Source organism: Phyllobates terribilis, unplaced genomic scaffold (genome assembly GCF_046119375.1).
Source record: "Phyllobates terribilis strain yellow unplaced genomic scaffold, ASM4611937v1 Scaffold_2__4_contigs__length_985480577, whole genome shotgun sequence".
NCBI lineage: Eukaryota > Metazoa > Chordata > Amphibia > Anura > Dendrobatidae > Phyllobates > Phyllobates terribilis.
Window position 1 is genome coordinate 691,816,506 of NW_027362762.1, and position 25,126 is coordinate 691,841,631.

At 39.7% G+C, this 25,126-nt stretch overlaps 1 protein-coding gene across 1 annotated transcript in view; it reads left to right on the top strand.

The window, feature by feature from the left end:
* The first annotated feature begins 4,984 nt into the window (after positions 1-4,984).
* Positions 4,985-25,126, top strand: part of LRRN2 (leucine rich repeat neuronal 2) — a 66,664-nt gene continuing 46,522 nt past the window's right edge. Inside the window, exon 1 of the mRNA XM_073667031.1 lies at positions 4,985-5,250. The gene's annotated coding sequence lies outside the window, so the exon portion shown is untranslated. The remainder of the gene's footprint in view (positions 5,251-25,126) is intronic.

The window sequence follows — 25,126 nt, forward strand, 5'->3', positions numbered from 1 at the left end:
TCTGGTTAAGAACCTCGTGTCCTCTGAATTTATTGCTGCCTTGGACCCAGAAGAGAAATGCCTGGAGACAGCCGCAATCGGATGGTTTGAAGTAAGTGGAGAGCACCACATACACAGCCACACATCAGAGGGAGGATACGAATTGTCAGTAGGGTGCCAGAGAGAGAGGGAGCTACAGCTCGCCCACGACTACCTCGCTGGGGCACCTTACATTGGTATGATGTTCCTTTTATGAAATGCTGTGTTATTTCTACATCAGATGTAATGAGACATATGACTCGCCCCCTGGGCCGTGGGGTACCCGGTGCCGGGCCGGTAAATGCTGGGGGATGTCACAGTGGCGGTGACCGGGTCCGTGACCCAGGGCAGTCACTCAATAGGGGAATATGTACAGGGGATTATAGTTTATAAAGTTCGTGACGCCACCTGTGGTATGCGGCTAAAGGGAGCCGCCGATGCGGAGCAGGTCCTCTGGAGCTGATGTTACTGCAGCAGGGATGGTGTGGCTCTCCACAGGTAGAGCTTAGCTCCAGGGCAGTGTAGATGTAATAGGTTGTGCTGGGCGTTATAGTGCAGGGTTTGATGGCGCAGCAATAATCACAGAGACAAGGAAGTGCAGTCCTCAGGGTCTTTACTCACGGTTATTGCAATCCAAGTTACAGGCACCAAAGTAACTTCCCTCGTCGTGCTGCGCTTACTCAGGGAGGGGTTCAGTCCACCCTCAGATATCTCCGGAGTACTTAGCAGGACCCCCTTCTGTGTCCTCTCTCTGGCTGTCTCCCTGCAACTCATACCAAGTGTCCCAATCCGGTACCTGCGGGCCTTGTCGGGCGACGTCTGTTCCATCCCCTGGGTCCTATATAGCTACCTTCTTGGTGAGACTGATATGGAATGTTGGCTGCAGGACTTGAAATACTGCAGCCTACGGTTTCTAGTTGAGTCATAAAGTTCTCTGCTAGTTGAGGGACCGGTCCCCTTTGTGTGGCCTGACCCCTCCACCTCCCGGTAGATTCGAGCGTACGGGTGGCATCCAGCACTGCCCGTACCCATGGGGTCCCTTCTTTCGTTCCTGGAGCCCTTCCTGCTCCCTCTCCTCTTTCTTAAGTCCTGGGCCTCTCCTCAGGCCCTCTGCATGAGCAGAGCTCCTGCAGAGCCCTGCTCCACTCCTCTCACTGTAGACTGTTCTCTCTCTCTCTCCTCCTCTGACTGAACTGGCTTTCTAAGATGGCTTCCCTTTTTATACCTTCCTCTCATGTGCTCCCCTAAGCTACTTCCTCCACCCACAACCACTACATGGTTCCCCCTCTCTGGGTTCCCCCACTCCAGCCAGGAAAGGGGCTCAGCAAGAACCAGAGGCATCTTGCCCCTCCTGCTGGCCTGGAGTGGTGTGTTGGATGCAGGTGTTAGGGTCCTGAGCTGTACTCCTTCCTTACCTGAGAGTGAGATACCACACCTCTGGGTGAGATGCAGTACCTCTGTGGCGACCGAACCCTCAGGGGCGCCACATATACAGTACAGACCAAAAGTTTGGACACACCTTCTCATTTAAAGATTTTTCTGTATTTTCATGACTATGAAAATTGTACATTCACACTGAAGGCATCAAAACTATGAATTAACACATGTGGAATTATATACTTAACAAAAAAGTGTGAAACAACTGAAAATATGTCTTATATTCAAGGTTCTTCAAAGTAGCCACTTTTTGCTTTGATGACTGCTTTGCACACTCTTGGCATTCTCTTGATGAGCTTCAAGAGGTAGTCATCGGAAATGGTCTTCCAACAATCTTGAAGGAGTTCCCAGAGATGCTTAGCACTTGTTGGCCCTTTTGCCTTCACTCTGCGGTCCAGCTCACCCCAAACCATCTCGATTGGGTTCAGGTCTGGTGACTGTGGAGGCCAGGTCATCTGGCGTAGCACCCCATCACTCTCGTTCTTGGTCAAATAGCCCTTACACAGCCTGGAGGTGTGTTTGGGGTCATTGTCCTGTTGAAAAATAAATGATGGTGCAACTAAACGCAAACCGGATGGAATAGCATGCCGCTGCAAGATGCTGTGGTAGCCATGCTTGTTCAGTATGCCTTCAATTTTGAATAAATCCCCAACAGTGTCACCAGCAAAGCACCCCCACACCATCACAGCTCCTCCTCCATGCTTCACGGTGGGAACCAGGCATGTAGAGTCCATCCATTCACCTTTTCGGCGTCGCACAAAGACGCGGTGGTTGGAACCAAAGATCTCAAATTTGGACTCATCAGACCAAAGCACAGATTTCCACTGTCTAATGTCCATTCCTTGTGTTCTTTAGCCCAAACAAGTCTCTTCTGCTTGTTGCCTGTCCATAGCAGTGGTTTCCTAGCAGCTATTTTACCAAGAAGGCTTGCTGCACAAAGTCTCCTCTTAACAGTTGTTGAAGAGATGTGTCTGCTGCTAGAACTCTGTGTGGCATTAACCTGGTCTCTAATCTGAGCTGCTGTTAACCTGCGATTTCTGAGGCTGGTGATTTGGATAAACTTATCCTCAGAAGCAGAGGTGACTCTTGGTCTTCCTTTCCTGGGGCGGTCCTCATGTGAGCCAGTTTCTTTGCAGCACTTGATGGTTTTTGCAACTGCACTTGGGGACACTTTCAAAGTTTTCCCAATTTTTCGGACTGACTGACCTTCATTTCTTAAAGTAATGATGGCCACTCGTTTTTCTTTACTTAGCTGCTTTTTTCTTGCCATAATACAAATTCTAACAGTCTATTCAGTAGGACTATCAGCTGTGTATCCACCAGACTTCTGCACAACACAACTGATGGTCCTAACCCCATTTATAAGGCAAGAAATCCCACTTATTAAACCTGACAGGGCACACCTGTGAAGTGAAAACCATTTCCGGTGACTACCTCTTGCAGCTCATCAAGAGAATGCCAAGAGTGTGCAAAGCAGTCATCAAAGCAAAAGGTGGCTACTTTGAAGAACCTAGAATATAAGACATATTTTCAGTTGTTTCACACTTATTTGTTAAGTATATAATTCCACATGTGTTAATGCATAGTTTTGATGCCTTCAGTGTGAATGTACAATTTTCATAGTCATGAAAATACAGAAAAATCTTTAAATGAGAAGGTGTGTCCAAACTTTGGGTCTGTACTGTACACCTTCCAAAATGTTCAACTTTTGTCTCATCAGTCCACAGAGTATTCTTCCAAAAGTCTTGGCGATCATCAAGAGGTTTTCTATCAAAACTGAGAAGAGCCTTTATGTTAATTTTGTTCCGCAGTGGTTTTCGTCTTGAGACTATGCCGTGCATGCCATTTTTGCCCAGTCTCTTTCTTATGGTGGATTCATGAACACTGACCTTAACTGAGGCAAGTGAAGTCTGCAGTTCTTTGGATATTGTTGTGGGGTCTTTTGTGACCTCTTGGATGAGTCGTCGCTGCGCTCTTGGGGTAATTTTGGTCGACAGGCCACTCCTGGGAAGGTTCACCACTGTTCCATGTTTTTGCCATTTGTGGATAATGGCTCTCACTGTGGTACTTATCCACTATCTGCACTATCCTGCGTTGCAACCTTTCAACAATTTTTCTCTGCCGTCCATATCCAGGGAGATTGGCTACAGTGTCATGGATTGTAAACTTCTTGATTATCTTGCGCACCATGGACATAGAAACATCAAGATCTCTGGAGATGGACTTTTTTTCAACACTTTTGGTTCTCAAGTCCTCAGACAGTTCTCTTGTCCTATTTCTGTTCTCCATATTAGTGCTGCACACACAGACACACAATGCAAAGAATGAGTCAACTTTTCCCCTTTTTATCTGGTTTCAAGTGTGATTTTCATATTGCCTACACCTGTTGCTTGCCACAGGTGAGTGTGAATAAGCATCACATGCTTGAAACAAAGTTTTTTGACCCGTAATTTTGGAAAGGTGACAACATTTTTGTCTGGCCCATTTTTGGGGTTTTGTGTGAAATACTTCATTTTCTGGAACAATTTCAAAGGTGCCAACACTTTTGGCCATAACTGTAACTGGTCTTTCTTTTCTAACTCTCTGGCACAGCTACAAGTGCCGATCCGGTAGCCAGAGCACAATATTTGTTCAGCATTTTTCTGATCCGGCACCCAGCCACTGTTCCGTGCCACTTGAGAAAACCTAGTAACAACCGATACATATTTGCATCAGTTTTGGCATCAGTTGTGATCTCTTCTCAGTGATGCTCACTATTCTCCTTAGAGACCCTCTATCTCATTAGATGACCTTTTCATCATCTGCCATGCAGAGGACCATAATATTGTATCCAGAATCCTTCTATTACAGATTTTCTTTTTTATACTGATCCAGCAGGCCACATGAGCCATCGAGACGATGATATGCACAGGTGCAAAGCAGAGGGTTGAAAATCCATATGAGGATAATAATTGGTTAGCCTGCTGTCTGTCAATGTCAAGCTTTCTACAGATCTGGTATCATCCCTCACCCACAAATTATCACTTAGTATCCTAGCAACAGTCGGCACAGAGAGGTTGGGGTGAGGGGATTAGGAGGAAACTACCTGCATATGATTGATGAGAAGGAATATGGTAATGAGATTTTAATCTGGCGCTTTAATGATCAGTGGCATAACATTTACAAGGCTCTATGGCCTTAGCAACGCTATTTGGATTTTGAGCTGCAGATTTTCATGAAATAACTGGATGAAATCAAGGCTTTATTTATATTTATATGATTTATCTTCTACCATGGATAAACTAAACCAGCCACATGATAAGAAGAGGAGGAATGTAATAAAAATTATCACAACCAGCCATTTCTGTAGTGTATAGTCATATTTCAAGGTATGCCATCCAAAATCCAAGCCACAGGTTGGCATCAGATGTTTTATGTCCAGGCACAGTTATGCAGTGGTGACTGCTTGCCACTGGTTGGCACTGCCCCCTACCTTTACCCTGCGTTTGTGTGTATGATTGCAAATCAGTGGGCTTGTAGATAGAAGCAGCCCCTCCTCCCATCCTGCTCTCCCCCCTCCATCTCTGCTTCTGCATCCCACTCACATCTTCCAGAGAGAAGAGAGAGAGAATACAGTCTGCAGTGCCAAGGAAAAAGGGCAGTGTGGGTGTCACTGGAGGACTGGACTTGGCATCAGGAGATGTAAGGTTGGATGGTGAAAAGCATTTTACCCATCCGCCCAGACATTTGACAGATCATTCCTATGTGAGGCGCAAAAGGCAAAGAGCGGCTGCAGCTGGAAAGAGTATCCTAAAGGTAAATATCCTCTACACCAAAAAATATTAGAAAGGTTGATTAGATTTGGGACATCACTAACTTACCATCAAAAGAAATGTCCATTGGTGAGGCCATACAATGTCTATCTGGCCCCATCCCCTATACTTCTGTGCCATCAGTATGTGCAAAATATATGAGATGTGTCTGTGGTCCACATAGGAAAACATTGTGGCTTTGTTGGAAAGCAAAGTATTAACCTCCATATGAAAAAAAATGTATTTTTATTCTGAAGTGTTATTTTTTAATAATTCCTTATTTTATCATTCCCCTTCATTTAAGAACGCAATGTTATATTGTTAACAATTTCCCGTAGAAAGCCTATAAGGACTATTCCTGCTCTCATGTAGTCACGGCACAAAATGTGCATGGAACTGTAAGCTGGTGTCCGGCCAAGATGGCAGGTCACAGGTTATATGTACCGGTATATTTCATCATGTTACTATTATTATGATGATTATTAATATCTTAATACCTTCATGCCAAGTAAGACATCTTCTCATGTCAGTCCTATGCAGAATCCAAGATTTTTACTGTATAATCATTCTGAATGCATCCTCTTTAGTAAATATATATTAGTGGAATATCAATTCTTCATCTATACATTCATTTCTTTTGTCGTTTTTTTCCCTGACCAGTTATTCGATCTAGTCATTTGCTGCTGAATATTCTTGTGTATGTGACATGATGTGGTGCCACATGTTGCAGGCCTCATTCATTCCAAGCTGAATAGTTCACAGGAGCCGCATGAACGTAAAGCAACTAAGAGAATATTCATACGATTTCCAAAGATTTTCATTGGATATAGACATACCAGATTAGTCACTGACCATTGAAAAAAAAATAATTTTATATATATATATATATATATATATTATATATATATATATATATATATATATATATATATATACAGTGTGTGTGTTACATACTGGTGTGTGTGTTATATAGTGATTTGTGCGTGTTTTATACTGATATTTATATGTGTTATATACTGATGTTTATGTGTGTTTTATACTGACGTTTGTGTGTTTTATATGCTGATTTATGTGCTATATACTGATGATTTTTTTATATACTAATGTGTGTGTGTTATATTCTGACGTTTGTGTGTGTATTATATACTGATGTGTGTGTATTATATACTGATTTGTGTGTGTTTTATACTGATGTGTGTGTATTATATACTGATTTGTGTGTTACATACTGATTTGTATATGTTATATACTGATTTGTGTGTGTTATATACTGATGTGTGTGTGTTATATACTGTATACTGATTTGTGTGTTATATAGTGCTGTGTTTGTTATATACTGATGTGTGTGTTATATTCTGATTTGTGTGTTGTTATATAGTGCTGTATGTGTGTGTTATATACTGATGTGTGTGTTATATAGTGCTGTATGTGTGTGTTATATACTGATGTGTGTTATATAGTGCTGTATGTGTGTGTTATATACTGATGTGTGTGTTATATTCTGATTTGTGTGTTATATAGTGCTGTATGTGTGTGTTATATACTGATGTTTGTGTTATATAGTGCTGTTTGTGTGTGTTATATACTGATGTGTGTGTTATATAGTGCTGTATGTGTGTGTTATATACTGATGTGTGTGTTATATAGTGCTGTATGTGTGTGTTATATATTGATGTGTGTGTTATATAGTGCTGTATGTGTGTGTTATATACTGATGTGTGTGTTATATAGTGCTGTATGTGTGTGTTATATACTGATGTGTGTGTTATATAGTGCTGTATGTGTGTTATATACTGATGTGTGTGTTATATAGTGCTGTATGTGTGTGTTATATACCGATTTGTGTGTTATATATTGCTGTATGTGTGTGTTATATACTGATGTGTGTGTTATATTCTGATTTGTGTGTTATATAGTGCTGTATGTGTGTGTTATATACTGATGTGTGTGTTATATACTGATGTGTGTGTTATATAGTGCTGTATGTGTGTGTTATATACTGATGTGTGTGTTATATAGTGCTGTATGTGTGTGTTATATACTGATGTGTGTGTTATATAGTGCTATATGTGTGTGTTATATACTGATGTGTGTGTTATATAGTGCTGTATGTGTGTGTTATATACTGATGTGTGTGTTATATAGTGCTGTATGTGTGTGTTATATACTGATGTGTGTGTTATATAGTGCTGTATGTGTGTGTTATATACTGATGTGTGTGTTATATAGTGCTGTATGTGTGTGTTATATACTGATGTGTGTGTTATATAGTGCTGTATGTGTGTGTTATATACTGATGTGTGTGTTATATAGTGCTGTATGTGTGTGTTATATACCGATGTGTGTGTTATATTCTGATTTGTGTGTTATATAGTGCTGTATGTGTGTGTTATATACTGATGTGTGTGTTATATAGTGCTGTATGTGTGTGTTATATACTGATGTGTGTGTTATATAGTGCTGTATGTGTGTTATATACTGATGTGTGTGTTATATAGTGCTGTATGTGTGTGTTATATACCGATTTGTGTGTTATATATTGCTGTATGTGTGTGTTATATACTGATGTGTGTGTTATATTCTGATTTGTGTGTTATATAGTGCTGTATGTGTGTGTTATATACTGATGTGTGTGTTATATACTGATGTGTGTGTTATATAGTGCTGTATGTGTGTGTTATATACTGATGTGTGTGTTATATAGTGCTGTATGTGTGTGTTATATACTGATGTGTGTGTTATATAGTGCTATATGTGTGTGTTATATACTGATGTGTGTGTTATATAGTGCTGTATGTGTGTGTTATATACTGATGTGTGTGTTATATAGTGCTGTATGTGTGTGTTATATACTGATGTGTGTGTTATATAGTGCTGTATGTGTGTGTTATATACTGATGTGTGTGTTATATAGTGCTGTATGTGTGTGTTATATACTGATGTGTGTGTTATATAGTGCTGTATGTGTGTGTTATATACTGATGTGTGTGTTATATAGTGCTGTATGTGTGTGTTATATACCGATGTGTGTGTTATATTCTGATTTGTGTGTTATATAGTGCTGTATGTGTGTGTTATATACTGATGTGTGTGTTATATAGTGCTGTATGTGTGTGTTATATACTGATGTGTGTGTTATATAGTGCTGTATGTGTGTGTTATATACCGATGTGTGTGTTATATTCTGATTTGTGTGTTATATAGTGCTGTATGTGTGTGTTATATACTGATGTGTGTGTTATATTCTGATTTGTGTGTTATATAGTGCTGTATGTGTGTGTTATATACTGATGTGTGTGTTATATACTGATGTGTGTGTTATATAGTGCTGTATGTGTGTGTTATATACTGATGTGTGTGTTATATAGTGCTGTATGTGTGTGTTATATAGTGCTGTATGTGTGTGTTATATACTGATGTGTGTGTTATATAGTGCTGTATGTGTGTGTTATATACTGATGTGTGTGTTATATAGTGCTATATGTGTGTGTTATATACTGATGTGTGTGTTATATAGTGCTATATGTGTGTGTTATATACTGATGTGTGTGTTATATAGTGCTGTATGTGTGTGTTATATACTGATGTGTGTGTTATATAGTGCTGTATGTGTGTGTTATATACTGATGTGTGTGTTATATAGTGCTGTATGTGTGTGTTATATACTGATTTGTGTGTTGTTATATAGTGCTGTATGTGTGTGTTATATACTGATGTCTGCATATGTATATGTATATATACATGAATACAAACAACTGTGTATATAGTACTTAACTAGTGCTAGACGTGCTTTACAATGATTATCTCGATGAAAACATCTCCATGTATCTTGTTTTTGTGTATGTCCGAATAGAACTAAAGACACATTGACTTTCTTTCCCTGTCTCAGACCAGTCTATTCTTATGTCCGTTACATTAGATTACAATTGCTGTGACTTTTTTCTCGTGTCACCATATAAGTGACCCTACATTCGCTCACTCAGACAGAAATGATGTTTTTTTGCCAGTATCCATAACTATTAATCACACCACCTATCTCCCTACGTGTGTGTATAGGCGATGTACCGGAGCTAGCACAAGGGTATAGTCATTCCCAGAGAGGTCTGGTGTGTTGGCTTTATGGCAGGCCTCATTTGATGCTTGTTTCTATGGAAACGGCACATTTTCTATCTGGGATTTGTGTGACAGGTCTGATGGTTCCTCGCTTCAGCGTGAGAAGCGTTCAGCACAAGATGGAGCCACCCTCCTCCTCCTCCATTCTCATGATCAGACCGCTGTGCCTTTTTCTTGCTACTAATGTGTCTGCCTCCTCTCTTCATCTGTTTTTATTGCTTCTACACTCGCTCTGGCTCATTCCATCCAACACGCACATTATCTAAGGGGTAATTTTACCAACATTAAGGGAAAAACAACAGTAATACAAAAAGCAATAGGAGGTACTGCAGCAGCGAATACTGGGAGCCATGCATACAATGATGACAGCAATGGAAGGAGCGGCAGGTAAATTGCAGGGTGCTAACACAGGCAGGTCTCATAATTATTTCATTATTTTTTGAATGCATAGAAATAATCACTTATAAGCAACAAATGTCTGTTTGTGTAGGCGCTAATGGAAGTGGGCACAGGCCGGATGTGACTCACTCTATACAGGCAGGTCTTAGCAGCACCCGGTAGGGTCGAATTTAGATGAAGCATCCGCTATTGTGCACTATGGCAGTTGGTTTATTAAAAATGATCTACTAATTGGCCTTTCAACAAATACAAAGTTATGAATGGCACCAAGTTACAGATCAGAGAGTGAACGGAAATGTATGAAGTCACTTGCAGCACCATCTGGCCCTCAAGCAGTAGACGTGGAGGCAGCCATTTTCATGGGAACATTACTGATATCAAAGTTTTGTTAACTCATTCACACTTTTGTGTTTTGCTTGAAACTTTGCCCATATGGATGTTTTTCTGCACATTACGTATTTTTCATTGGATACAGTTTATACAACCTATTTCCCCACAAGAGCTATATAGCAGCTGCTTCTCATGTGAAATAGAGTGCAAAATATGGCATCCATACAATCTATTCTGCCCACAATATGGTGCATAATATGATGTTCTGTATCACTAAACCTAATGGACTGATATTCACACATGCATGAATGAGGCCTTATTGAAATGAATATTATTAGCCTACCAGTGAAGATACGATCTGCAAGTTGTCACTATTGGTAATGCCATAGCATAAGTTGCTAGCACCAGTGGCAACTATTTTGCAAATATCTGACATATTTTAAAAAGAGTTATGCATTACTATTATATATATTTTTTGCTTTTAAATCTTTTACCTTTTATTACTTTCTTTTTTTATATAACTATTTTATCAACCAAGACCTAAACCTAACCCTAGCTCTAACTCTTGACCTATCCCTAGCCTTAACTCTATCAGCTGCTCATCCTCTGTCATCTCGGCTGCTGCCTATGCAGAGGGTTGTCTTCATTATCCTTAGAGCTTTGTCATCTTGGTCGCTGCCTATGCATAGTACGACAGCTGCTGACAAGCTTGTCTCACTGCTGCATTCTTATGTAGGTACTGATGGCAGCAACCAAGATGACAAAGCAGCCCCTGGCTGCTTTACTTGTGCAGGTTACCGGCCATCCAGTGGGCACTCCAAAAGCATGCAACTTTTTACAGCACTGCTCAAGGAACTGGACAGTGGGGTCGCTGGCTGAAATTTTGCACCTTAATAATAATTTAGCCCCTGTGGTACCTCCATGGACCACCACTGAATTATTGGTCTGTGAAAATTCAATGTTAAGAGATCTCAAGTGTCAGGTGTCTTGACCCTAAGACCTGTGCAATCCTCGAGCTCTGTACAAGCATTGAAAAGCATTGTAATGCTATCAATAAAAGGAAAAATGGTCAAAGTGTCATGCCACACTTCTTTCCTATAGGAATTGGATATATGAAGACAAATGGATGCAGCTGACTTAGTTCAGAATAAAAAGGGGGTGACCGAGCATAGAATGGGACCCTTATACACTGCTCAAAAAAATAAAGGGAACACTCAAATAACACATCCTAGATCTGAATGAATGAAATATTCTCATTGAATACTTTATTCTGTACAAAGTTGAATGTGCTGACAACAAAATCACACAAAAATCATCAATGGAAAACAAATTTATTAACCAATGGAGGCCTGGATTTAGAGTCACCCCCAAAATTAAAGTGGAAAAACACACTACAGGCTGATCTAACTTTGATGTAATGTCCTTAAAACAAGTCACAATGAGGCTCAGTATTGTGTGTGGCCTCCACGTGCCTGTATGACCTCCCTACAACGCCTGGGCATGCTCCTGATGAGGTTGCGGATGGTCTCCTCTGGGATTTCCTCCCAGACCTGGACTAAAGCATCCGCCAACTCCTGGACAGTCTGTGGTGCAACGTGACGTTGGTGGATGGAGCGAGACATGATGTCCCAGATGTGCTCAATCGGATTCAGGTCTTGGGAACAGGCGAACCAGTCCATAGCTTCAATCTTGCAGGATGTGGGTTGTAGAGTCTGTCTCATGCTACCACGAGTGTGAAAGCACAACCAACATTCAAAAGTGACCAAAACATCAGCCAGAAAGCATTGGTACTGAGATGTGGTCTGTGGTCCCCACCTGCAGAACCACTCCTTTATTGAGTGTGTCTTGTTAATTGCCAATAATTTCCATTTATTGTCTATTCCATTTGCACAACAGCATGTGAAATTGATTGTCAATCAGTGTTGCTTCCTAAGTGAACAGTTTTATTTCACAGACGTTTGATTTACTTGGAGTTATATTCTGTTGTTTAAGTGTTCCCTTTATTTTTTTGAGCAGTGTAGATTTCTTCACTGTTATGATCCAAATTTGTCACAGTTATAATCCAATATACTTCAGTATATATAAAATATGGCATTGTCCAATGCTTTTTGTTAGAGATAAAAATATACTGGCATAGTGTGCAGTCTCAAAAAGTTAGACTAACTGTGGCTATTTCTCCCTTTTAAGCTTAATTTTAGTATACATACCAAAAGGGGAGACCCCCCACCAAATAACCCTCCCACTAAATCTCCCCTTTTGGTATGTATTGTAGAATCCCTCCCAGGACTCTTTGTACCCCACTGGTTTTTCTAATTTTAGTGTATTTCAGCATTTAGATTGTGCATCTTGCATGTTTGAACACCATTTTACAGATAACATATAAAATTAATCTAATTGAACAGGAACTTTCAGTATGTATGAATAAATTAATTGGCTTTTACCATTCTCCTGCATCATGCTAAACAAAAAATTTCTAAGCTGTGGCAGACGTTGCATTAGCACTCAGGTCTTGATGCCACATTCTCACTACCACAGAAAAGAACAATAATTGGTATATAATAGTTGGGGCACCCTACAAGATAGATACAATTGGACCATATAGTCATAACTTGCAATTTGCCATTAGACAACAAATTCTCTTTATTCCACTGTATCTTGAACCTTAACTTTTAAAGTTAAGATGACAAATCTTTCCCATGTACTCCTTGTCTAAGGAGGCAAGTATATAGAATGAGTTGCTTTAGAAATGTGTTGTATTTAAAACTATATTGCCTATAACCAGAGATGTCTAATAACCACATATTAGCTATGCTAATGGAATAAATAATAATTCTCATTAAAAAAGCACTCACATCAAAGTTTTTATCTTCTTAATATATTGCAGTCATCATATTATATACAGTCCTGCTCATCGTTATTGGCACCCATGAAGTTTAAGTACATAATGTGGAATATCTCCTGAAAAAAATGAATCAAGTGAAAGTTTTTTTGTATAGAGCACTCGTGTTAAATACAAAAGAGCAAATGATAAACAATAATGTAAAACAAAAAACAATGGGAGGGAAAAATAGAAAAACCTAAAGCTTGCTGTGTCACTGGTATTGGCACCCTTTACGTTAATTTAGTATGGAAACACATTTTGACTCGCCTGTGGTAAATCACAAAAGATATTCACCTGTGATTAATTGTCGATGCCCATGTGACATGAATTAGCCAATGAATGATGACTTCACTTTTTTAAAAAGCCACATGGTAGGCTCTGTTCCTTTGTTACAATGGTGAAGACAAAGGAGCTGTCTGAGGACATCAGAACTGCTATTAATAGCAAACACAAGACTTCCAAAGGGTATAAGGCCATCTCCAAAGACTTTGCTATCCCAGTTTCAAAAGTGCGCAATGTTATTAAGAAGTTTGCCAAGCATGGACATGGGGGAAAGAGGAAAATTGACAAGAGATGTCTTCGAAGGTTGGTGCGAATGGTTTCAACAAGTATCATGCGCCGCACACTAAACCCAAGCAGAGCCTTATGGGCGAAGGCCATGGTAAAAACCATTGCTGAAGAAAAGACATAAAAAGGAACAACTGATCTTTGCCAAAGAGTACCTTGACAAACCTCAATCCTTCATGGAAAATGTTCTGTGGACAGATGAAACAAAAATAGAGCTTTTTGGCAATGCAAAACAACAGTTTGTTTACAGACGATGCAATGAAGCGTATAAGGATAAGAACACCTTACCAACAGTTAAACATGGTAGAGGATCCATAATGCTGTGAGGTTGCTTTGCTGCTTCTGGTACTGGAGGCCTTGATGGTATCACAGGAATCATGAAATCAGAGAATTATCAAGAGATTTTAGAGAGAAATGTCCTACCCAGTGTAAGAAAACTTGGTTTGAGTCAAAAATCATGCATCCTCCAGCAAGACAATGACCCAAAGCACACATCCAAAAGTACACAGAAATGTTTGAAAAAGAAAAAATGGACTGTTTTAAAACGGCCAGCAATGAGTCCTGACCTCAATCCCATTGGCAATCTTTAGGGTGAGCTGAAATCTGCCATTGGGAAAAAAAACCCGGCAAAAACATTCAAGAGCTTGAACAGACTGCAAAGGAAGAGTGGGGGAAAATGCCAGCTGACAAGTACAAGAAGCTTATAGATGGCTCCAATAAACATCTGGAGGCTGTCTGTCATCAATGTCAAAGGGTGTGCAACAAGTATTAATTAGGGTGCCTTTATTGCTGCACATGCTGTTTATTCTGTTTTTTTCTTTGAAATTGCAACATGGAAGTTGAAAAACAATGTTTTATTGTTGTGTTACTTTGGACCACTAATTAAAAAATCCTGAGGATATAACTTTGGTACATTTCCATTTATTTATAAAGATATTGTGCAGTCTATGAAAAAATGAAGGGGTGCCAATAACAATGAGCAGGACTGTAGCACTGTGTACTTACAATTGCTCATTTTGCCCTTCAACCCAGTTAATTGTTCTCATTTCTCTGCTCTTTGTAGAAACAGTAAGTCTCTTTTCCCTGCTTAAATCATTCCCCTATTCAACTCCTGATCCAGCTGCTCCCTCCTCCCTCCTCCCCCCTGCCATTGACTATTGCAGTGACTCATTACTCATGCAGGGAAAATTGACCTCCTGTTTCTACATAGAGGTTAGAGGCATTCAGCTAGTCGGTTTTTAATCCGTGATATCATAGACCTAATGTAAAATAGAAGAATTACCTGGGTAGAAATGCAAAATGAGTAATTGTAAGTACACAGTGCTATATAATATGATGAGTGCAAAATATAAAGATAAAAACTTTGATGGGAGTGCTTATTTAAGTCTCAGTGTCTTTCAAAGTGGGATTATGTTAACAAATGACTGAAATAAATATTACTTTGGTAAAAATGCTGATCTGGGCAAGAGCCGTAATAAGCTACCATGGCACTATGTCATTTTACTTCAGCCATCCTCCAAGTCAATTTTAGTCATGTGCTAAAAGTTAGTGCATCTGGCAATATGGTGTTCATCTGTCCAAAGGGGCCATTGATCCATATGCTGCATAAATTAGTGCTAATGATTAGAAGCAGAGCTCAGGAAAATAATTAATCTGAATCTGACATTTGCACATATGTCCCAGGTGTAATTCATGATCATTTACTCAGCCTTCAGTTTCCAAATATTTGCAGAATAAAAAGTGCTTATAGCAGAAATAGACCTTAAGAGCCAGTAACAGAGGAATCGACATGTCACATGACCAGTATTTATAATAATAGTATACATTAGTATTGAACAATGTCTATTTGAGCTAAATAGTTACGGTACTTATGTGATTAAAATAATTTTAATTAAACAAATTACTGGATATCTTTACCGCTTTACCCCAAAAGGAGTAACTATAGGGGATGTAGATGAAGCAAGTGGACCCAAACCTTGTTGCCTAGAGGGACCCAAAGGCCCTTGTGCCACATTGGAAACCAGAAGCTTCACCTTATATCTGTGTCCACAGTTTCTACTATAGTGTATTTTCACTCAGAGCTGAATTCAGACTTCTGCTGGCTGTCAAGCTTTTATATAGTTCTAGGTTATTTCTCTGCTGGCATAATGGTAGCACACAGATTACTCTGATTTCTTACTTGCTGATAAGACAAGTCTTTACACCAGAAATGCTCATTAATCTGATGTAAGAATAATGAACTTTGAAAAATGCAATGCTCTCAAGATTATTGCAAATTAAAAGAGTTGTATAGCCATCATAAGACAAATTGTAAATGCAGCACTGGACTAGAATATAGGCTGTAACGAGATCACTAAATGTAGACTTATTCACTGCTTATGTTATTTTATGTATAGTACTGTGCAAAAGTTCTAGGCAGGTGTGGAAAAAATGCTGTAAAGTAAGAATGCTGTTAAAAAATAAAAGAGTTAAAGGGAATCTGTCAGCAAGTTTTTGCTATGTAAGGACAGCATGAGGTAGGGGTTAAAACACTGAATTCAGCGATATGTCACATGTCAGGCTGTTTGCTGTTGTTTACTTACTATGAAGGTTTTATCACCAGGACTTTATCACTGCTGTGACTAGCTGGCACGCGAGCACTGGTCCGACTCTGCCCCCTCCTGTGATAAGCAGCTCACTGTCTATAGACTATGTACATACAGAGCCTGGTGTGGGCGGGTTTAGCTTTCTCAGCTCTGCTTGATGCTAAATCTGCACCCAGTAATCTAAGTGATACATCATTGGAATCAAGGTCTCTTTTCCTACATTATGCTGCTCTGAGATGAGGTAGCAAAAACCTGGTGACAGATTCCATTTAATAGCTTATTTTTATCAATTAGCAAAATGAAAAGTGAATATCTAAATCAAATCAATATTTGGTGTGACTACCCTTTGCCTTCAAAACAAAAATCAAAGTATCAATTCTTCTAGGTACACTTGCACACAGATTTTGAACAAATTCAGCAGGGAGGTTGTTCTAAACATCTTGGAGAACTAACCACAGATCTGTGGATGTAGGCTTGCTCAAATCCTTCTGTCTTGTCGTGTAATCCCAGACAGACTCCATGATGTTAAGATCATGGCTTTGTGGGGGCCACATCATCACTAACAAGGAGTTCTTTGTTCTTCCTTATGCTGAACATACAGTACAGACCAAAAGTTTGGACACACCTTCTCATTTAAAGATTTTTGTGTATTTTCTTGACTATGAAAATTGTACATTCACACTGAAGGCATCAAAACTATGAATTAACACATGTGGAATTATATACTTAACAAAAAAGTGTGAAACAACTGAAAATATATCTTATATTCTAGGTTCTTCAAAGTAGCCACCTTTTGCTTTGATGACTGCTTTGCACACTCTTGGCATTCTCTTGATGAGCTTCAAGAGGTTGTCACCGGAAATGGTTTTCACTTCGAAGGTGTGCCCTGTCTGGTTTAATAAGTGGGATTTCTTGCCTTATAAATGGGGTTGGGACCATCAGTTGTGTTGTGCAGAAGTCAGGTGGATACACAGCTGATAGTCCTACTGAATAGACTGTTAGAATTTGTATTATGGCAAGAAAATAGCAGCTAAGTAAAGAAAAACGAGTGGCCATCATTAGTTTAAGAAATGAAGGTCAGTAAATCCAAAAAATTGGGCAAACTTTGAAAGTGTTCCCAAGTGCAGTTGCAAAAACCATCAAACGCTACAAAGAAACTGGCTGACATGAGGACCACCCCAGGAAAGGAAGACCAAGAGTCACCTCTGCTTCTGAGGATAAGTTTATCCTAGTCACCAGCCTCAGAAATCGCAGGTTAACAGCAGCTCAGATTAGAGACCAGGTTAATGCCACACAGAGTTCTAGCAGCAGACACATCTCTTCAACAACTGTTAAGAGGAGACTTTGTGCAGCAGGCCTTCATGGTAAAATAGCTGCTAGGAAACCACTGCTAAGGACAGGCAACAAGCAGAAGAGACTTGTTTGGGCTAAAGAACACAAGGAATGGACATTAGACCAGTGGAAATCTGTGCTTTGGCCTTTTGAGTCCAAATTTGAGATCTTTGGTTCCAACAACCGTGTCTTTGTGCGACGCAGAAAATATAAACGGATGGACTCTACATGCCTGGTTCCCACCTGAAGCATGGAGGAGGAGGTGTGATGGTGTGGGGGTGCTTTGCTGGTGACACTGTTGGGGATTTATTCAAAATTGAAGGCATACTGAACCAGCATGGTTACCACAGCATCTTGCAGCGGCATGCTATTCCATCCGGTTTGCGTTTAGTTGGACCATCATTTATTTTTCAACAGGACAATGACCCCAAACACACCTCCAGGCTGTGTAAGGGCTATTTGACCAAGAACGAGAGTGATGGGGTGCTACGCCGGATGACCTGGCTTCCACAGTCACCAGACCTGAACCCAATCGAGATGGTTTGGGGTGAGCTGGACCGCAGAGTGAAGGCAAAAGGGCCAACAAGTGCTAAGCATCTCTGGGAACTCCTTCAAGATTGTTGGAAGACCATTTCCGGTGACTACCACTTGAAGTTCATCAAGAGAATGCCAAGCGTGTGCAAAGCAGTCATCAAAGCAAAAGGTGGCTACTTTGAAGAACCTAGAATATAAGACATATTTTCAGTTGTTTCACACTTTTTTGTTAAGTATATAATTCCACATGTGTTAATTCATAGTTTTGATGCCTTCAGTGTGAATGTACAATATTCATAGTCAAGAAAATACACAAAAATCTTTAAATGAGAAGGCGTGTCCAAACTTTTGGTCTGTACTGTAATTCTTAATGACATTGGCTGAATGTTTTGGGTCATTGTCCTGCTGCAGAATATATTTGGAGCCAATCAAATGTCTCCCTAATGGTAGTGCATGATGGATAAGTATTTCTCAGCATTGAGGACACCATTAATCCTGATTAAATCTTCTGCTCTATTTGCTGAAATACAGCCACAAATTTGCAAGAATCCTACACTGTTACCTGCAGAAACTCATTACTTTCCAGCCCTCCAGCAAACAAACTGCCTTCTGTTACAGCTAAATATTTCACATTTTGACTCATCAGTCCACAGTACCTATTGCCATTTTTCTGCAGCCCAGTTCCATTGTTTTTGTGTATAGTTAAGTAATTTGGCCTTGTTTCCATATCAAAGGTAAGTTTTACCTGCAATTATTCCATAAAGACCACTTCAGGCCTTGAATAGTAGTTAAGTTTACCTGGTACCCACTTGTTGCTGACAGTTCTGAGCTGATGGCACTGCTGGACATCCTTAAATTTCAAAGAGAAGTAATCATCATGTGTTTTTCATCTGCTGCTCTAAGTTTCCTCGGCCGAATATTACATCTATATTCCTCAACGATTCCCATTACATAGTGTCCTCAATGCTGAGAAATACAGGCAGATACTTATCAATCAATCATGCAATACCATCGATGAGGTGTCTGGCTCCAAATTTGTTCGGCTCCAGGACAACAACCCCAAACATAGAGCCAATGTCATTAACCCCTTTCTGACGTGAGACATATTCATACGTCCCTGTGGCCTGGTACTTATTGATCAGGGATGCATGGATATGTCTCCACGATTTTGCACGCACACAGGCTGTGCGCGCACGATCGCCGCCGAGTGTCAGCTGATTCAAAAATAAAAAGATGCAAAAATAATAATTCTTTCTATAATATAGTTTATAAAAGCGCGAAAACATAAAAAAAAGCTATAAATGTGGTACCACTGTAATCGTAATGACCCGAAGAATAAAGCTGCCTTATCAATTTTACCACACGCGAAACTACATAAAAAAATAATCCTGAATTGCTGGTTTTTGTTCATTCTGCCTCCCAAAAATCAGAATAGAAAGCGATCAAAAAATGTCACGTACCCGAAAATGGTACTAATAAAAACGTCAAGTTGTCCCGCAAAAAACAAGCTGTCACATGGCTCTGTCGGACAAAATATGGAAAAATTATAGCTCTCAAAATATGGCGATGCAAAAATTTGTTTTTGCAATAAAAAGCGTCTTTTAGTATGTGACAGCAGCCAAACATAAAAACCCGCTATGAATCTGGTATCACTTTAATCGCACCGCCCCGAAGAATAAAGTCACCTAATCAATTATACCGCACGAGGTAAAAATAAATAAAACCAATTCTTCACCTGTTGTTGATATGTTCATTATGCCTCCCAACGATTACAGTAAGGCTTGGCTCACATTTATTCTGTGCTCTGTGCTGAGCGCTTACACCGAGGTTTCCGTGTAAATCTCTGAAATATGTGATTCAGACAGAACCCCCAGCGGTAGATTCCCATTAATGAGGCAGATGGAGGCACTGTGGACGCTGTCTGGCCTATGATCTGTCGGCATCCGTCATTTTATTAGGCATGCATAAAAGTGCCGTTGCCCACAGTTTTGTGCACTTTTGAAAAGGGCAACTCTGAACAGAGGCCAGACGAAGTCCATAGTAACTCTGTTGCCTCATTATAGTGAATGGATCCCTCAGGGGTTCACCTGAATCACATCACTTGGAGATTTAGATGGGAACCCCGATATGAGTGCTCAGCATAAAGCGAAGGATAAATGTGATCCAAAATGTTATGTAAAATGTTCCCAAGAAAAGCTTCAACTCAATCCACAGCCGTATGGCTAAGCAATACTGTACAGACACATATGGGGTATTTCTACATTCAGCAGAAATTGTGGGACACATTTTAGTGCCATTTTTATCCATTTCCCAGTGTGAAAATGTAAAATATGGGGCTAAAACAAAATTTTGGTGGTAAAATGTAATTATTTTATTCTTCAGTGCTCAATGGTATAAAATTCTGTGATCCACCTGTGGTGTAAATATGCTCACTGCACCCCTATATGAATTCATTGAGAGGTGTAGTTTGTAAAATGGGGTCTCTTATGGGGGAGTCTGTTGTTCTGGTACCTCAGGGGCTCTGCCAATGTGACATGCACCCTCAAACCATTCCAGCAAAATCTGAACTACAATATGGTGCTTCTTCCCTTCTGAGCTTTGAATTGTGCATCAAAATTAGTTTTCAACCACAGATGAGGTATCAGCGTACATAGGAAAAATTGCACAACAAATTTTGGGGTCCATTTTCTTCTGCTATCCTTGTGAAAATGAAAGAAAAATTGGGGCTAAAACAACATTTTAGTGGAAAAATATATTTTTTTCATTTTTACAGATTGTAAAATTCTGTGATGCACCTGTGGGTTCAAGGTGCTCACCACACATCTAAATAAATTCCTTGAGGGGTCTAGTTCCCAAAATGGGGTATTGACTTACTCAGGAGAAATTGCTCAACAAATGGTATGGTGCAATTTCTCCTGTTACCCTTATGAAAATGCAAAATTTGGGTCTGAAAAACATTTTGGTAGGAAAAATGTCAAGATTGTATTTTTACCACTCAATGTTATAAACTTCTGTGCAGCACCTGGGGGTTCAAGGTGCTCACCACACATCTAGATAAGTTCCCTGAGGATCTAGTTTCCAAAATGGTGTTACTTGTGGGGGGTTTCCACTGTTTAGGCACATCAAGGACTCTTCAAACGCGCATGGCATCCGCTAAATTATTCAAGCAAATTTTATTTTCAAAAAGCCAAATGGTGCTCCTACCCTTCCAAGCCATGCCGTGCGCCCAAACATTGGTTTTCCCCCACATATCGGGTATCGATGTGTTCAGGAGAAATTGTACAACAAATTTTAGGGTTCATTTTTTCCTGTTACCCTTGCGAAAATGAAAAAAATGTGGGTCTAAAGTTAAATTTTTGTGAAAAAAAAGTTAAATGTTTTCTTCCACGTATCAAAAATACTTGTGAAGCACCTGAAGAGTTAATAAACTTCTTGAATGTGGTTTTGAGCACCTTGAGGGGTGCAGTTTTTAGAATGGTGTCACTTTTGGGTATTTTCTGTCATAAATGCCCCTCAAGGTCACTTCAAATATGATGTGGTCCCTAAAAAAATGGTTTTGTAAATTTTGTTGGAAAAATTAGATATTGCTGGTCAACTTTTAACCCTTATAACTTCCTAACAAAAAAAAATTTGGATCCAAAATTGTGCTGATATAAAGTAGACATGTGGGAAATGTTATTTATTAACTATTTTGTATGATATATCTCTCTGATTTAAGGGCATGAAAATTTAAAGTTTGAAAATTGCAAAATTTTCAAAATTTTAGACAAAATTCCGATTCTTTTCACAAATTCATGCCAGTCATATCAAATAAATTTTTACCACTATCATGAAGTACAAAATGTCGCGAAAAAACAATCTCAGAATCAGGGGGATCCGTTGAAGCGTTCCAGAGTAATTACCTCATAAAGTGACACTGGTCAGAATTGTAAAATTTCGCCTGGTCATTATTGGCCTGGTCATTACTCCTTTATGGGGTAAAGGGGTTAAAGAGGATGTTCAGTTCCATAACTGTTTTTTTTTTTCAGAACTATTGCTGTTATGTGTCTCTTGTTATTTTAGCAATATTACCTTTTATCGTGCTCTAGCAGAATTTCATTGTTGCTGCAACTTCTTTTCTCCTGACTTCATGTGTTCTTTTACTACAAGCTGCATCATGCATTGCAGTGGCCTGTAAACCAGCACCTATCAGCCCCACTCACAACCGCACCCAAACACACAGGGCAAACACTATGAGGAGAGTGAGAGATCACATCAGTGCAGTGTCACAAACACCAACACCAAGCACTGCACAGCCATAGTAATAAAGCTTTCATCTTTTCCTCATCCTGATAGATTTCATAGTATATATATATATATATATATATATATATATACATACATATATATATATTAGTATACATACAGTATATAATATAGAGAGATCTCACTTTACATATATGTCTGTGTATATACCTTATGTCTTTCTACATATACGTATGTGCATGAATATATTATACATGTGTGTATATATATATATATATATAGAGATATATTGCATGGAGGACCATGGGGAGTGCATTATACTATATGGAAGGCTATGTGGGGCCATTATAATATTTGGAGGGTTATGTGGGGCCATTATACTGTGTGCAAGTAATTATACAGTGTGAAGGTTTGTGTGGGGGCCATCTTACTGTTTGGAGGGCTAGTGCAGCCATTATACCGTATGTAGGCCCTTTAATGTGCATGGAGGGCTGTGTTGGGGTCACCATACTTTGCCTTGGGAGTTGAGGTGGCGTACAGTAGGGTCATTATACTGTGCATGTGGAGGAATTCACCATGGGGTATCATACTGTGTTTGGGGGGGCACTTTTGTTGGCATCATACCTTTTATGGGGGCAATGAAAGAGGAATCTTGGACTTCAGCAGGAGGGAAATTACTATGTAGAGAATGGAAAGTTGTGAGATCTGCTCTTCTGTGACCCCGACAATTTAATTTTTGTTTTTTTCTTTTTTTGGGGGGGGTGGGGAAGGGGGGCCCAATTAGAATTTCTGCTATGGGGCCCCATGATTTCTATGTACACCCCTGACTGCAAGCTAAACAATAGTGAGGGCACCTATATTTACTGGGCTATGGAAAATAAAGTTTAAAGGGAATCTGTCACCCCCTGGGACTTTTCAGACTGCTAATATGGGCATACAGGTGCTAAAAATGTGAATCTATACTTACCTGTATGGCCCATATTAGCGGTCTGGTTGCTGCGTAATAGCTTTTTTATTAAATTATTTCTGCTAAGCTTCGCTTCCCCCCGATGCCTAGAAATCCCCGCCTACTAGACCTATTTCCATACTCACCCCACCTCCCGTGCATGTCACAGGGCCCTGTGACGCGCAGTTCCCGGACGGATCCCGCGCCTCCGCTGTTTCCTCTTTGCGCTCTTCTCCCTGCCATCAGTGTAGTGTTTTGCAGCAGGGAACTTGTGCACAGGCGCCTTCCCAGCGAATAGACAGCAATCACAAGGGTTAGGTGACAAAGAAGGAAGAAGCACCACACTGCAGCCAAAAAATGCCACCCCATGTGATTCTACCAGCATTGTAGTAATCACGGTTTTACTTGTATTTTATATAATAATAAATATATGTATATATATAGATATATATATATATATATATATATATATATATATATATATACACACACACACACAGTTGAAAACAGAAGTTTACATACGTTATATAAAAAGACACATATTCATGTTTTTCTCAATATCTGACATGACATCAGAATCAACCTTTCCCGTTTTAGGTCAGTTAGGATTACCATCATTTTTAATATTTGCCAAATGCCAGAATAATGAGAGAAAGAGAATGTTTTAAGGCATTTTTATTACTTACTGCAAAGTCAAAAATTTACATACACTAAGATTACTATGCCTTTAAACAATTCTGGACTGCCCATATCATGATGTCATGTGTTTGGAAGCTTTTTTTGGCAACATCTGAGTTCATTAGAGAAACACCTGTGAATGTATTTTAATGCACACCTGAAACACACTGCTTCTTTGTGTAGCATCATTGGAAAGTCTAAAGAAATCAGCCAAGATATCAGGAAAAGAATTGTGGACTTGCACAAGTCTGGCTCATCCTTGGGTACAATTTCAAGATACCTGAAGGTGCCTTGTCTTTACAAACAATTATACACAAGTACAAACAAGATGGGAATGCCCAGCCATCATACCGCTCAGGAAGGAGACGGGTTCTGTGTCCCAGAGATGAGGGTGCTTCGGTCCGACATATGCATATCAACCCAAGAACAAAAGCAAAAGAACTTGTGAAGTTGATGGTAGAAGCTGGTAAGATTATGTCAATAACCACAGTGAAACGAGTACTGTATCAACATGGGCTGAAAGGCCACTCTGCCATGAAGAAGCCATTACTCCAAAAGAAACATAGAAAAGCCAGATTAATGTTTGCAAATGCACACATGAACAAAGACCTTAATTTTTGGACACATGTCCTGTGGTCTGATGACACTAAAATTAACTTTTTGGGCATAATGACCATCGTTACTTTTGGAGGAAAAAGGGAGAAGCTTGGAAGCCTAAGAACACCATCCCAACTGTGAAACATGGGATTGGCAGCATCATGTTGGGGGGTTGTTTTGCTGCAGGAGGGACTGGTGCACTACACAAAATAGATGGCATCATGAGAAAAGAAGATTATGTGGCAACACTGAAACGACACCTTAAGACATTAGCCAGGAAGTTAAAGCTTGGGCGGAAATGGGTCTTCCAAATAGACAGTGACCCAAAGCATACTGCCAAACTGGTAACAAAGTGGCTTAAGGATAACAAAGTCAATGTTTTGGAGCGGCCATCACAAAGCACTGATCTCAATCCTATTGAAAATTTATGGGCAAAGCTGAAAAGGCAGGTGCGAGCAAGACGACTACAAACCTGGATCAGTTACACTAGTTTTGTCAGGAGGAACGGGCCCAAAATCCAACCAACTATTGTGAGAAGCTTGTGGAAGGATATCCCAAACGTTTGACCCAAGTCATTCAGTTTAAGGGCAATGGTACCAAATACTAATGAAATGTATGTAAACTTTTGACTTTGCAGTAAGTAATAAAAATGGCTTAAAACATTCTCTCTCTC